Source organism: Myxine glutinosa, chromosome 7 (genome assembly GCF_964187855.1).
Source record: "Myxine glutinosa chromosome 7, kmMyxGlut1.1, whole genome shotgun sequence".
Taxonomy (NCBI): Eukaryota; Metazoa; Chordata; class Myxini; order Myxiniformes; family Myxinidae; genus Myxine; species Myxine glutinosa.
In genome coordinates this window covers 22,079,899-22,091,464 of record NC_136267.1, presented here as the reverse complement: position 1 = coordinate 22,091,464, position 11,566 = coordinate 22,079,899, and the positions used below count along the sequence as shown (strand labels likewise).

Here is an 11,566-nt window from a genome sequence, read left to right as displayed (position 1 = left end):
TAAAAAAATTCCAAACAAGAAATTCCACTTTGCCATTATGGGGTGTTATGTGTAGATCAGCAACAAAAAACCTCAATTCAATCCATTTTAAATTCAGGCTGTAACAACAAAATGTGAAAAGTCAGGGGTGTCAATACTTTTTGAAGGCTCTGTAGAAGGATAGGAGTTCAGGTGTGGCCAAAAGTGGCTTTGGAGGCCAAATTTGAAATGTGGTTTATCCAAGAGAGGTCGTGGCTGATAGTGAGACCCAGGAGTGAACTTCCTCAAGAGGATTGGTAAGAAGGTAGATTATGGACGTTGCCAAACAGTCCTTTCAGAGAGAGATTAGTGAGTGTGAGATTTGTCTAGGTTGAAAGATTCCAGGTGTTTGACCATCTTGTGATATCTGAAGCGAGGGAAGAGGATGCAGCCTTCCTATCTGAAAGATGAGGGATGTCATGGCAGATGGTCATCGGTAAATAGATGAAGAAGATTTTCCAGAGGGACAGAGAGATCATTAATGAAGATCAGGGATACGACTGGACCAGAACACTGCCTTGGGGCACTCCAGCCTAGACAGGGAGAGGAGATCAAAGGACTTCCTTGAGTACCACACGTGAGCTACGAGAGTAGAGGTAGTCAGCAAGTCACGTTTGGAGATGGCCTTGGATGCCATAGGTAGAAAGTTTGGAGTGAGGCAGGATGTCAGATTGTATCAAAATCACGTGATATGTTCAAATAGACGGCCTAATCTCACGTCTGACATTGAGGGCCTCCATCCATTGTTAGGTGAGTAGAAGCAGCACGTCCAAGGTGGAGTGGCCTGATCCGAAACCAAATTAGTGATCTGAGATGAGGTTGGAGAAAGGAAGGATTTCATCGGAAGGAAAAGGAAGGAGAAAAGGAAGGAGAAAAGGAAGGATTTCGACAGAAGGAAAAGGAAGGAGAAAAGGAAGGATTTCATCGGAAGGAAAAGGAAGGAAAATGAAGGAGAAAAGGAAGGATTTCCATTTCATTTCACACTGGAGTTCGGATGTTCACACTGGAGTTCGGATGTTCACACTGGAGTTCGGATGTTCACACTGGAGTTCGGATGTTCACACTGGAGTTCGGATGTTCACACTGGAGTTCGGATGTTCACACTGGAGTTCGGATGTTCACACTGGAGTTCGGATGTTCACACTGGAGTTCGGATGTTCACACTGGAGTTCGGATGTTCACACTGGAGTTCGGATGTTCACACTGGAGTTCGGATGTTCACACTGGAGTTCGGATGTTCACACTGGAGTTCGGATGTTCACACTGGAGTTCGGATGTTCACACTGGAGTTCGGATGTTCACACTGGAGTTCGGATGTTCACACTGGAGTTCGGATGTTCACACTGGAGTTCGGATGTTCACACTGGAGTTCGGATGTTCACACTGGAGTTCGGATGTTCACACTGGAGTTCGGATGTTCACACTGGAGTTCGGATGTTCACACTGGAGTTCGGATGTTCACACTGGAGTTCGGATGTTCACACTGGAGTTCGGATGTTCACACTGGAGTTCGGATCTTCACACTAGAGTTCGGATCTTCACACTAGAGTTCGGATCTTCACACTAGAGTTCGGATCTTCGCACTGGAGTTCGGATCTTCGCACTGGAGTTAGAATCTTCGCACTGGAGTTCGGATCGTCGCACTGGAGTTCGGATCGTCGCACTGGAGTTCGGATCGTCGCACTGGAGTTAGAATCTTCGCACTGGAGTTCGGATCTTCGCACTGGAGTTCGGATCGTCGCACTGGAGTTTGGATCTTCACACTGGAGTTCGGATCGTCGCACTGGAGTTCGGATCTTCACACTGGAGTTCGGATCGTCGCACGCTGTTCTGGTGAAAGTTGCTTCCTTGGTGCCATTCTGAAGCCACTCATAGAATTTCAAGCAAGGGAACAAGGTAATGAAAACTAATTTCACATATTCACTTATTTGTAACTTATATTGTGATTTCTTGTAATTCACATTTATGTAACTGGTGTTGATTCCTTTAATAATTTATTAGTATTTACTGTACAAAAATCCACAAACTGTTTCCTGCACATTTTATTTGGGGTAAGTGGATATTACTAGCACATCATAATGCAATGTAAATGTCGAGAAAAATAGAACTTTTTCAATTTCCTAATTTATTTTATAAACTTAAAGGAAACTGTGATGTTAAATTGATTTTCATAGAAATTTGAATTATTTTCGACCTCCATTACTACTTCTAACTTCCGAAAAGCTGCCCCAAACCATAATATTTCCACCAACATGCTTTACAGTTGGTATCAGGTTCTTGTGGTCAAATGCTGTCTTTCGTTTTCGCCAAACAAACTGTGGCCAAATAGCTCTAACATTGACTCATCTGTCCAGAGCACATTGTTCCAGAAGTGCTGGTCTTTGCCTTGGCCCTAGGTGTTCATTGGCAAACTTTAGTCTTGTCCTGATGTTCTTTCTGGACAGCAAAGGTTTCCTCCTGGCACACCTCCCATGCAGATGAAATTTGTGCAGCCTCTTTCTAATGGTAGACTCGTGCACTTTGACATCAACAGTGGCAACAGCTACCTGTAGGTCCCGTGATGACATTCTGGGGTTCTTCGAGACTTCTTTCAGCATCTTGCGGTCTGCTCTCGGGCTGAACTTGCTGGGGCGGCCTGGCCTAAACAAGTTGGCAGTTGTTTGGAATCTTCTCCACTTGTAGATATTCTTCCGGACAGTCGAATGATAGATTTCAAATTGTTTGGAGATCTTTTTAAATCCCTTCCCAGACTCGTAGGCATCTATAACCTTCTTTCTGAAGGCCTCAGAGAGCTCTTTTGATCTAGGCATGCTGTCGCCGCACACTTCAACAACAAAGAGCAAACCAAACGAAATGTCTGAAGTTTAAATAAGACAGGTTCCTCCAAGATCCTCTCCAACGATGTTCTAATCATTTGCACCTGAGCTGGTGCACCTGATTCTAATTTTAGGTATTTGAAGTAGTGATAAATGTGGGGGTGTACTTACTTTTTCCACATGCGAAATTTGCATTTATGTTTATTTAAATTATACAATGGACTACAAAATGTAAATGTTTCATGATATTTGTTATATTATATCACCTTTATCTATCAATATTGTTGAAATGAAGATCAGAGCTGTATGTTGAAATATGTTGAAAAAGTCAAAACTTTACATGGGGTGTACTTACCTTTTCACGTGACTGTGTATATATATATATATATATATATATATATACATATATTTCTTCTTTGAAATAAATTTCAGTAGCACATTGAATACAATGTGAGCTTGCAATGTATTTTAAATGACTTGTTATGTTATTCGTGCACAACGTCTGGCAAAGAAAAAACAAAGAAGCTTTTACACTCGGTTGGCAAAAAGGGTCGAACTTTGTTGGCCAGGCCATGATAAAGAAACGCAATACTTTGGGAAAATATTGTATAGACCCCTTATGTGAGGCCCTGGGGGCCATTTAAAGGTGCCCGTGAAATGCAGTTGATTTGTGTTATGAAATAGCAGTTGCACAAAATTGTAACAAAACAATACAGGACACTCAGAGCGCAGTAACTTTTACAACGCTGTGTAGTAATTGGCACACAATGAGACAACACACGTTTAGAAAACCTAAATTCCGAATTTAATAAATAGACAGGAAGCAATACAAGGAGTGTAAATGCACAACGAGAAACCAGTCCAAATGAATGAATAATCAAATCAAATAAAACAACCACTAATCACGTTTGATTGAAAATTGTAAACTGGAATTTAAGCATTTAAGCAAATGCAACAGAGTTAATGTTCGAGACAAGGCAAGCACAGATTGGTAGAAATGGGGACCGCAGCAACAAATCCACGAGCGAAGGAGCATTTTTACAAGCCTTCAAAGTTGGAACTCGAACTGAAACGATGTTTGCACAGATGTCTGTTTAACCCATCACAAATCAAGAACCTGCACGGCGCAAGTAATCACACGAAGACCACTCAAATGGAACATTCCGATTTAAACAGCTAAATTATGCAAAACTGTGCCAAAGTAATCAAAGTCGTTATCTATTTACAATATATAACACAGATATGTTACACATATGTACATACGTGCATGTGAAACTTTGGATGCCGCAAATCGTTTAAATGCCAAAGCAAAACGTACCTTAACCTTTATCTTCTTGCTATAGCTGGGATACAGTTCAAATTGGACGGGGTAGTTCGACAGTATAAATCATATAGCAGATCGCTCAAATTTGGTGGAAGGTGTGGAAAGAGATTGCCTTATTGGGAAGAGAAAGAGAGAGAGTTGTATAGGGGAAGTAAAGGTCAGTTTTGTGATTGACTCGCTTGTTCAGGCCGTAGATGAGATTCACCGATGTGGTAACAAGTAATCTCCACAAGGCATGGCCAGGTATCACAACCAAAAAGGGGGGTCGTGTGAAAAGGTAATATACATTTTCCACATGCCTATCTAAAGCCCAATCTTAAATAGCATCGCTTCTTTCTTTAAATTTCAACAGCGACGCTAAAATTGATTGATTTAAATAAAATGCAATAAATAAATAAATAAACTGGATGGTATTCATAGAATACTTACCCTGCGCAATCAACTTGGTGCGAGTCAACTCTTCTGTTTTTGAACGGTTCTTTTCTTTGATCCAATATGGCAGCTAGACCACGTGAGCAATGACATCATAAATTTACATTCTCTAATATAATTGCTACATAGATCACGCTCAAAAAATTTCACACTGATCAGACTAAGCGTTGGCCCTGTCGAATTATGATGTCATAATTAAGGTGCCATCGTTAACAAAACTTATTCCCCATGTGGAGTTCTTTACAATGAGCTACGTTTCAATTTTTTCCATGGAGCGGTTTCGGAGATATAGAGGTGCAACGTTTTTCGTTTTTTCCAAGATGGTGCCTGTACCATGTGACCTTTGACGTCATAATTATCATTAAAAATTTTATACACGAGGAGCCGCTCCTATGGTGAAAATTTCGTGTCCATCCGACCAAAGGTTGCAGAGAAAAATAAATTCATACTGATCAGATGAAATATTATACTTGTTGAATTACGCCGTCATAATGAAGGCACCAATGACGTCATCATTAACATATCTTATTCTCCATGGGGAGTACTTGACAATGAGCCATGTTTCAATTTGTTTCCATGGAGCGGTTTCGGAGATATAGAGGTGTAACGTTTTTCCAAGATGGCGTCCGTACCACGTGACCTATGACGTCATAATTATGAATCCAAAATTCTACAGGCGGAAGTGCTTCACCTGTAGAATTTCATGTCAATCGGACCAACGGTTGCCGAGAAAATGAATTTAAAAAATGCAGACACGCACGCAACCGAATGCCTAACCGTAACCGAATTTGGTAAGTAACCGAATGCCTAACCATAACCGAATTCGGTAAGTAACCGAATGCCTAACCGTAACCGAATGCCTAACCGTAACCGAATTTGGTAAGTAACCGAATGCCTAACCGTAACCGAATTCGGTAAGTAACCGAATGCCTAACCGTAACCGAATGCCTAACCGTAACCGAATTTGGTAAGTAACCGAATGCCTAACCGTAACCGAATTTGGTAAGTAACCGAATGCCTAACCGTAACCGAATTTGGAAAGCAACCGAATGCCTAACCGTAACCGAATGCCTAACCGTAACCGAATTTGGTAAGTAACCGAATGCCTAACCGTAACCGAATTCGGTAAGTAACCGAATGCCTAACCATAACCGAATGCCTAACCGTAACCGAATTTGGTAAGTAACCGAATGCCTAACCGTAACCGAATTCGGTAAGTAACCAAATGCCTAACCGTAACCGAATGCCTAACCGTAACCGAATGCCTAACCGTAACCGAATTCGGTAAGTAACCGAATGCCTAACCGTAACCGAATTCGGTAAGCAACCAAATGCCTAACCGTAACCGAATGCCTAACCGTAACCGAATTTGGTAAGTAACCGAATGCCTAACCGTAACCGAATTAGGTAAGTAACCGAATGCCTAACTGTAACCGAATGCCTAACCGTAACCGAATTTGGTAAGTAACTGAATGCCTAACCATAACCGAATTCGGTAAGTAACCGAATGCCTAACCGTAACCGAATTCGGTAAGCAACCGAATGCCTAACCGTAACCGAATGCCTAACCGTAACCGAATGCCTAACCGTAACCGAATTCGGTAAGTAACCGAATGCCTAACCGTAACCGAATTCGGTAAGTAACCGAATGCCTAACCGTAACCGAATTCGGTAAGCAACCGAATGCCTAACCGTAACCGAATGCCTAACCGTAACCAAATGCCTAACCGTAACCGAATGCCTAACCGTAACCGAATTCGGTAAGTAACCGAATGCCTAACCGTAACCGAATTCGGTAAGCAACCGAATGCCTAATCGTAACCGAATGCCTAACCCTGCTTTTCGCTTCGCAAGCACTGGGCAGTTAATAAGAACTTTCAAAGTTATAGCAGAGATGAAAATATCAACATTAATGGGCAAACCGGTTCAGTTACCTCTCCGCCATCTTTTTTCGGCGCTAAAAACTCACTTTCCAAGTGATTCAAAATCCGGAAGTAACCGGAAAATCCTCGCACCACGACGATTATTCCACACAGGTAAAAAGCTAAGCCGAACGTTACAACCTGCTCCCCTTTTTCGACAAAACTTTTGGAATACATAATCTCCTGCACAACCATAACAGTCATACATGATGAACAATATGTTATGACGGTAGTGAGGTGAGAATTAATTTGGATGAAGGTAGTGCGGAAGTTCTAAAGATGAATAAAAAATCCAAATAAAGAAGTGAAGGTGGACATCACCCTGCACTCGTGAAGGTGGGCAAGATCTCGGTTGATCAGTGAGCGTGATGTGGTCTCAAGGGGCTGGAAAAAGTGGATGCAGGTGCAGTATGGGTACAAGATCATACCAAAGATAGGAGAAAAACAAAATACCCGGAACTTGCCTTTTATACCGAACCACAGGAAGTGGTTTACCTCCATTAAGGAAATGCCATTGATCATCTCCTTACATGAAGACTAGACTGGTTGTGGTTGATAGTGAGGCCAAGAATCTCAATAAATTGCAACTCTACTGACTGAGCTGACCATGGATGGTCAAGTAAGGAAAGTAAGACGACATGAGCTTCATGTAATATTTAATTAGGTGGCTGTTTTCTCATATTTTGTGCAGTTGCAGCATGTGCGTTGCCATGGTCACAAATGTCAGTACATGGCAAAACCAGAATGGCACCAAGTAGAGAGCATACCTTCGCCAGGCGGAACAGTTTCCATTTTGTATCCCACTGATAGGCCGAATCTGCATCCCGACCTTAACCAAAATTGAATCGGATTGTCCTCGTCACCTGCCCAACTCATTCACCAAGTCTTGTCCGAATCCATCAACAACTTTTTGAAATATTGTGATATATATCGTTTTTAGCTCCATCACTCAATTGTGAAGAATCACTGAAATATTATAGTATGCGGATCCGGATCTGCACCAAAATCGAATCAATTCGTCCGTGTCACACACCCAACCTGCCCACCAAGATTCATCCAAATCCGTCCATAACTTTTTGAGATATCCTGATATATGTTGGTTTTAGCCCTATCACTCAATGGTCAAGAATCACTTAAAATTAAATAATTCTCATATCCGAATACATATTCAGATCTTCACCAAAATCGAATCAATTCGTCCGTGTCACACACCCAACCTGTCCAGCAAGATTCATCCAAATCCGTCCATAACTTTTTGAGATATCCTGATATATGTTGGTTTAGCCCTATCACTCAATGGTGAAGAATCACTTTAAAAATTAAATAATTCTCATATCCGAATAAATATTCAGATCTTCACCAAAATCGAATCAATTCGTCCGTGTCACACACCCAACCTGCCCACCAAGGTTCATCCAAATCCGTCCATAACTTTTTGAGATGTTCTGCTCACAGACAGACAAATACCACCTCCCTCCACCTTCGGTGATGGCGATAATTAAGGTCAAAAGTGATAGAGTGTTGACTAAAGTGGCAAAAAAATTTGAAATATGAAGTGATTTCTGGATATAATAGGGGTGTGGGGGTTTTGTTTGGAGAGATTGTCGTGTAACGAGTCAGGGTCTTGATAGACCATGGTCACACAGGGTGGTTTCACCCCCAAGAAAATCCCAGTGCCATTTGCTTAATTTGAATGAAGCCGCATGAATGGTCGCATGGTCTCCACGTTCTCTTGTGAAACAATGGTTGCTTCCTCGGCTGACTTTCCTGCAAAGATACCAGAGCAAAAAAGCAAAGTCAGGACCTGGCCCAAACAATTCAATAAAGTTATAGTAATAATAAAAATAATAATAAATTATTACACAGAAACACACAAGGTACAAAAATCATCGCCGGATACAATACGGGTTGGATAACTATCAGGGATGCCTCTTTGTGGTGGTTGTACCCCTCAATACAAGTCTGGGGCCAAATTTTCCCGATTCTTCCATGGTGTCTGGATTTGTCAGGGCAGTGCGGTCGCGGTCCCCATCGACCGGCCCATTCCCTCTCTTTTTCTTTCTTTATTTCTCTCTCTCTCTCTCTCTCTCTCTCTCTCTCTCTCTCTCTCTGTCTCTGTCTCTCTCTCTGTCTCTCTCTCTGTGTCTCTGTCTCTGTCTCTCTAACTATGTCGTGGCCCTGACTTTGGGAATGCGGCGGTACACCATCCTGGAGGTGGGGGATCTCTGGGTCGCTCCTGCGAAATCAATCGGCTGTCTCCGTGCCACAGGCTTGGTCGAGAGAACTGTCCGGGGCTACACAACAACAACAACAACAACACGGGATGGACATAACACGTGAACACCTCCTACAGTCACATATCCTCCAACAACCAGAGGGAAACGATGGCAGGAGGGAAAGCAAAGAAAGTAAGATCACAGGGAGAGAGAATGAATGAATAAACCAAAAAAAAATAAACAAATAATGCACAAGACCACCCAATATACTTGAAAAATCTTCGATTTTCGCAAGTAACAAACTGTCAGGAAAATGGCGTCGCCTCTGTACAACTCACGCCTCACATTCTCCAGTCTAAGTGCTCCTAGGCTGTCTGCGCAGGTGTGTGCCAGTCTGCCCAACTGGACTGGACTGCAGCTCGTTATGTGGTTCTGGTCGCAGTTATATAACTCCTGCACTGATACTCTCCACATTGGTTCCCTCTCACCCAACTGCCTTTCTCCTATCATTTTTTGCCCCTTTTTCCACACCACACCTTCGGCTCTTGAGGAGCTGAACCAAAACATGGCCCGTCCAGCCGAGCAACGATCCGCAACCATCTGTACCCTTCCGCATCCCTCAGAGCAATATCGGACAGCCCTTTTAATGAATGAAATGATAAACAGGAAGTTGGGAAGAGGGGGAAAGGGATCCGTGGGACTTGTGGCATCCGAGACTGTATCGGTTATAAATTGGCCCATATAAGCAGTCACAAAGCACGTATGCAGACCTGGCAGTATTCACATCAACACAAATACACAAGGCAGGTTCACCACTCTTCTCCATCCACATTTCACCACTCTTTCCTCTGGTTCACCACCCTTTTCCTTTTCACGGCATGTTCAGGGCTTCCAATTATTGCTGTTTAATTGGGAAGCATGTTGAATTTAACGTTAATTAGATGAAAGCTAAATGGGTGATGGATATTAAAAGGTCTGTCACAATTATAGATTTCAATACTGTCATTATTTAGTGATGCAGAGGAGGCTGACTGCGATTAACCAAATTATACATGGAATGCAGACCCAACCTGCAGAGAAGGAAGTGTGAAAGAGGAGACAGGTAAGCTTAGGAGAGGCTCATTTAATCATCTCAGGGGCCATGCCATCGAGTGTGGTTGCAAAGATGTCAAGGCCGACTCGGAATTCCTCTTCTCATGTACCACGCTCTATACAGACCTTCGGTTCCGCGGAAACAATTTCTTGGCTAGGATTTCAATCCTGCCCCCGTCGCCACTCCGACGCAGGAAGTCAGGGTAGGAATTTTTAATTTGTCTAGGGTGCCGCCGATAGCTCGCTTACTCTTGGCGAAGGACACCAAGGGATCTTTAACGTCCACCAACTAATGCCGGCAGACAGTACGCCCAGTTTGACGTCCATCCGAGGGACAGCACACCACACACATTGATGAATCAGCATGCCTGTGAAACACCAGGATGACAGATTATACCTGGGTCAGGATTCAAACCCAGGCTGGACAGCTCAGAGGCGAGGAGTACGTGTACCCCTAGGCCATCCTGACAACCCAATTTCTGTTCCATATTAAAGAAAATGTTGTTTTTAAATACCGATTTCCCCCCTCCCCTACCCCCTCAAATATAAATGATGATGTATTTTTAAAAAACGGTATTTCCTGGACTATCTATCTCCTTCTGAGCACTATTTTGAACGCCACTCGTATGATGTTTGATCTATGATGTTTGATGATCACTCATGAGTGTTCATGAAAGAATGGTGGAAAATTAAAAAAACATATTACTCCCTTTTTGCATCATTTTTAGAATCATAAAATTTACCGTTCTTGTTATTTATATGACGAATCTTATCAGCACATTTATATATATATATATATTTTTTATTTTATCAAGAGTCATCATAACCATCTCCCCGTGCTGAGCTCGTTACTCGTTACCTCCATCACCAAAAGTGGATGCAGGTTATGTTTTCACCCCTGTCTGTTTGTCTGTCTGTGAACAAGATATCTCAAAAAGTGTTGGACGGATTCGGACGAAATTTGGTGGAGATGTGGCGTATGTGACAAGGACGAAATGATTCGATTTTGGTGAAGATCCGCATCCGGATCTGGATCCGAGAATGTTTTCTTCACCATTGAGTGATAGAGCAAAAATGATATATAGCACGATATCTCAAAAAGTTGTGGACGGATTCGAACGAAACGCGGTGCACAGGTTGGGTGTGTGACCAGAAATAATTGATTCAATTATGGTGAAAATCCGAATCCGGATCAGAGATATTTTAACGTGATTCTTCACCATTCAGTGATAGGCTTAAAAACAATATTTAGCACAATATTTCAAAAAGTTGTGGACGACTTATGACTAAACTTGGCGGATGAGTTAGTTAGGTGACAAGAACAAGCGGATCAGATTTTGGTTCAGGTCCGAATCCAGATCCGGCCTATCAGTGGATACAAAACATAAACTATTCAGCCTGGTGGAGGTATGCTGTCTACCGAGTGCCGTTCCAGTTCAAAATGGTTTCACCAGGTTAATTCCCAAAAATGATGTTCAAAAAGATGAGCAGGTGTAGTATCAGTTGTATCGATTTGTGCCCAAACAATACTGAACAACACGACGATGCTCAATCTCCTGAAAAATGTATATCACAATATAGAACAAAACAATATCTACACCAGGTGCAACATTGTGCATTAACTAGCATTGCAAAATGAGTACACCATGCAAACCCAAGTTCATGGTCTTCCAAAATCATTTTTATGCAACACCGCTGCCATCATATGACTCAATGTAAAACTGCAGGACAAAGGCATCCTAAAAA

The 11,566-nt window shown here is 42.3% G+C and overlaps 1 long non-coding RNA gene across 1 annotated transcript; it reads right to left on the bottom strand.

The window, feature by feature from the left end:
• Positions 1-3,612: 3,612 nt before the first annotated feature.
• LOC137431063 (uncharacterized) lies at positions 3,613-8,662 on the bottom strand. Its single transcript, XR_013624028.1, has 2 exons — positions 4,153-8,662; positions 3,613-3,951 (listed from the first exon to the last, which is right to left on the bottom strand). It is a non-coding gene; the product is annotated as an uncharacterized LOC137431063 (long non-coding RNA).
• Positions 8,663-11,566: the final 2,904 nt, after the last annotated feature.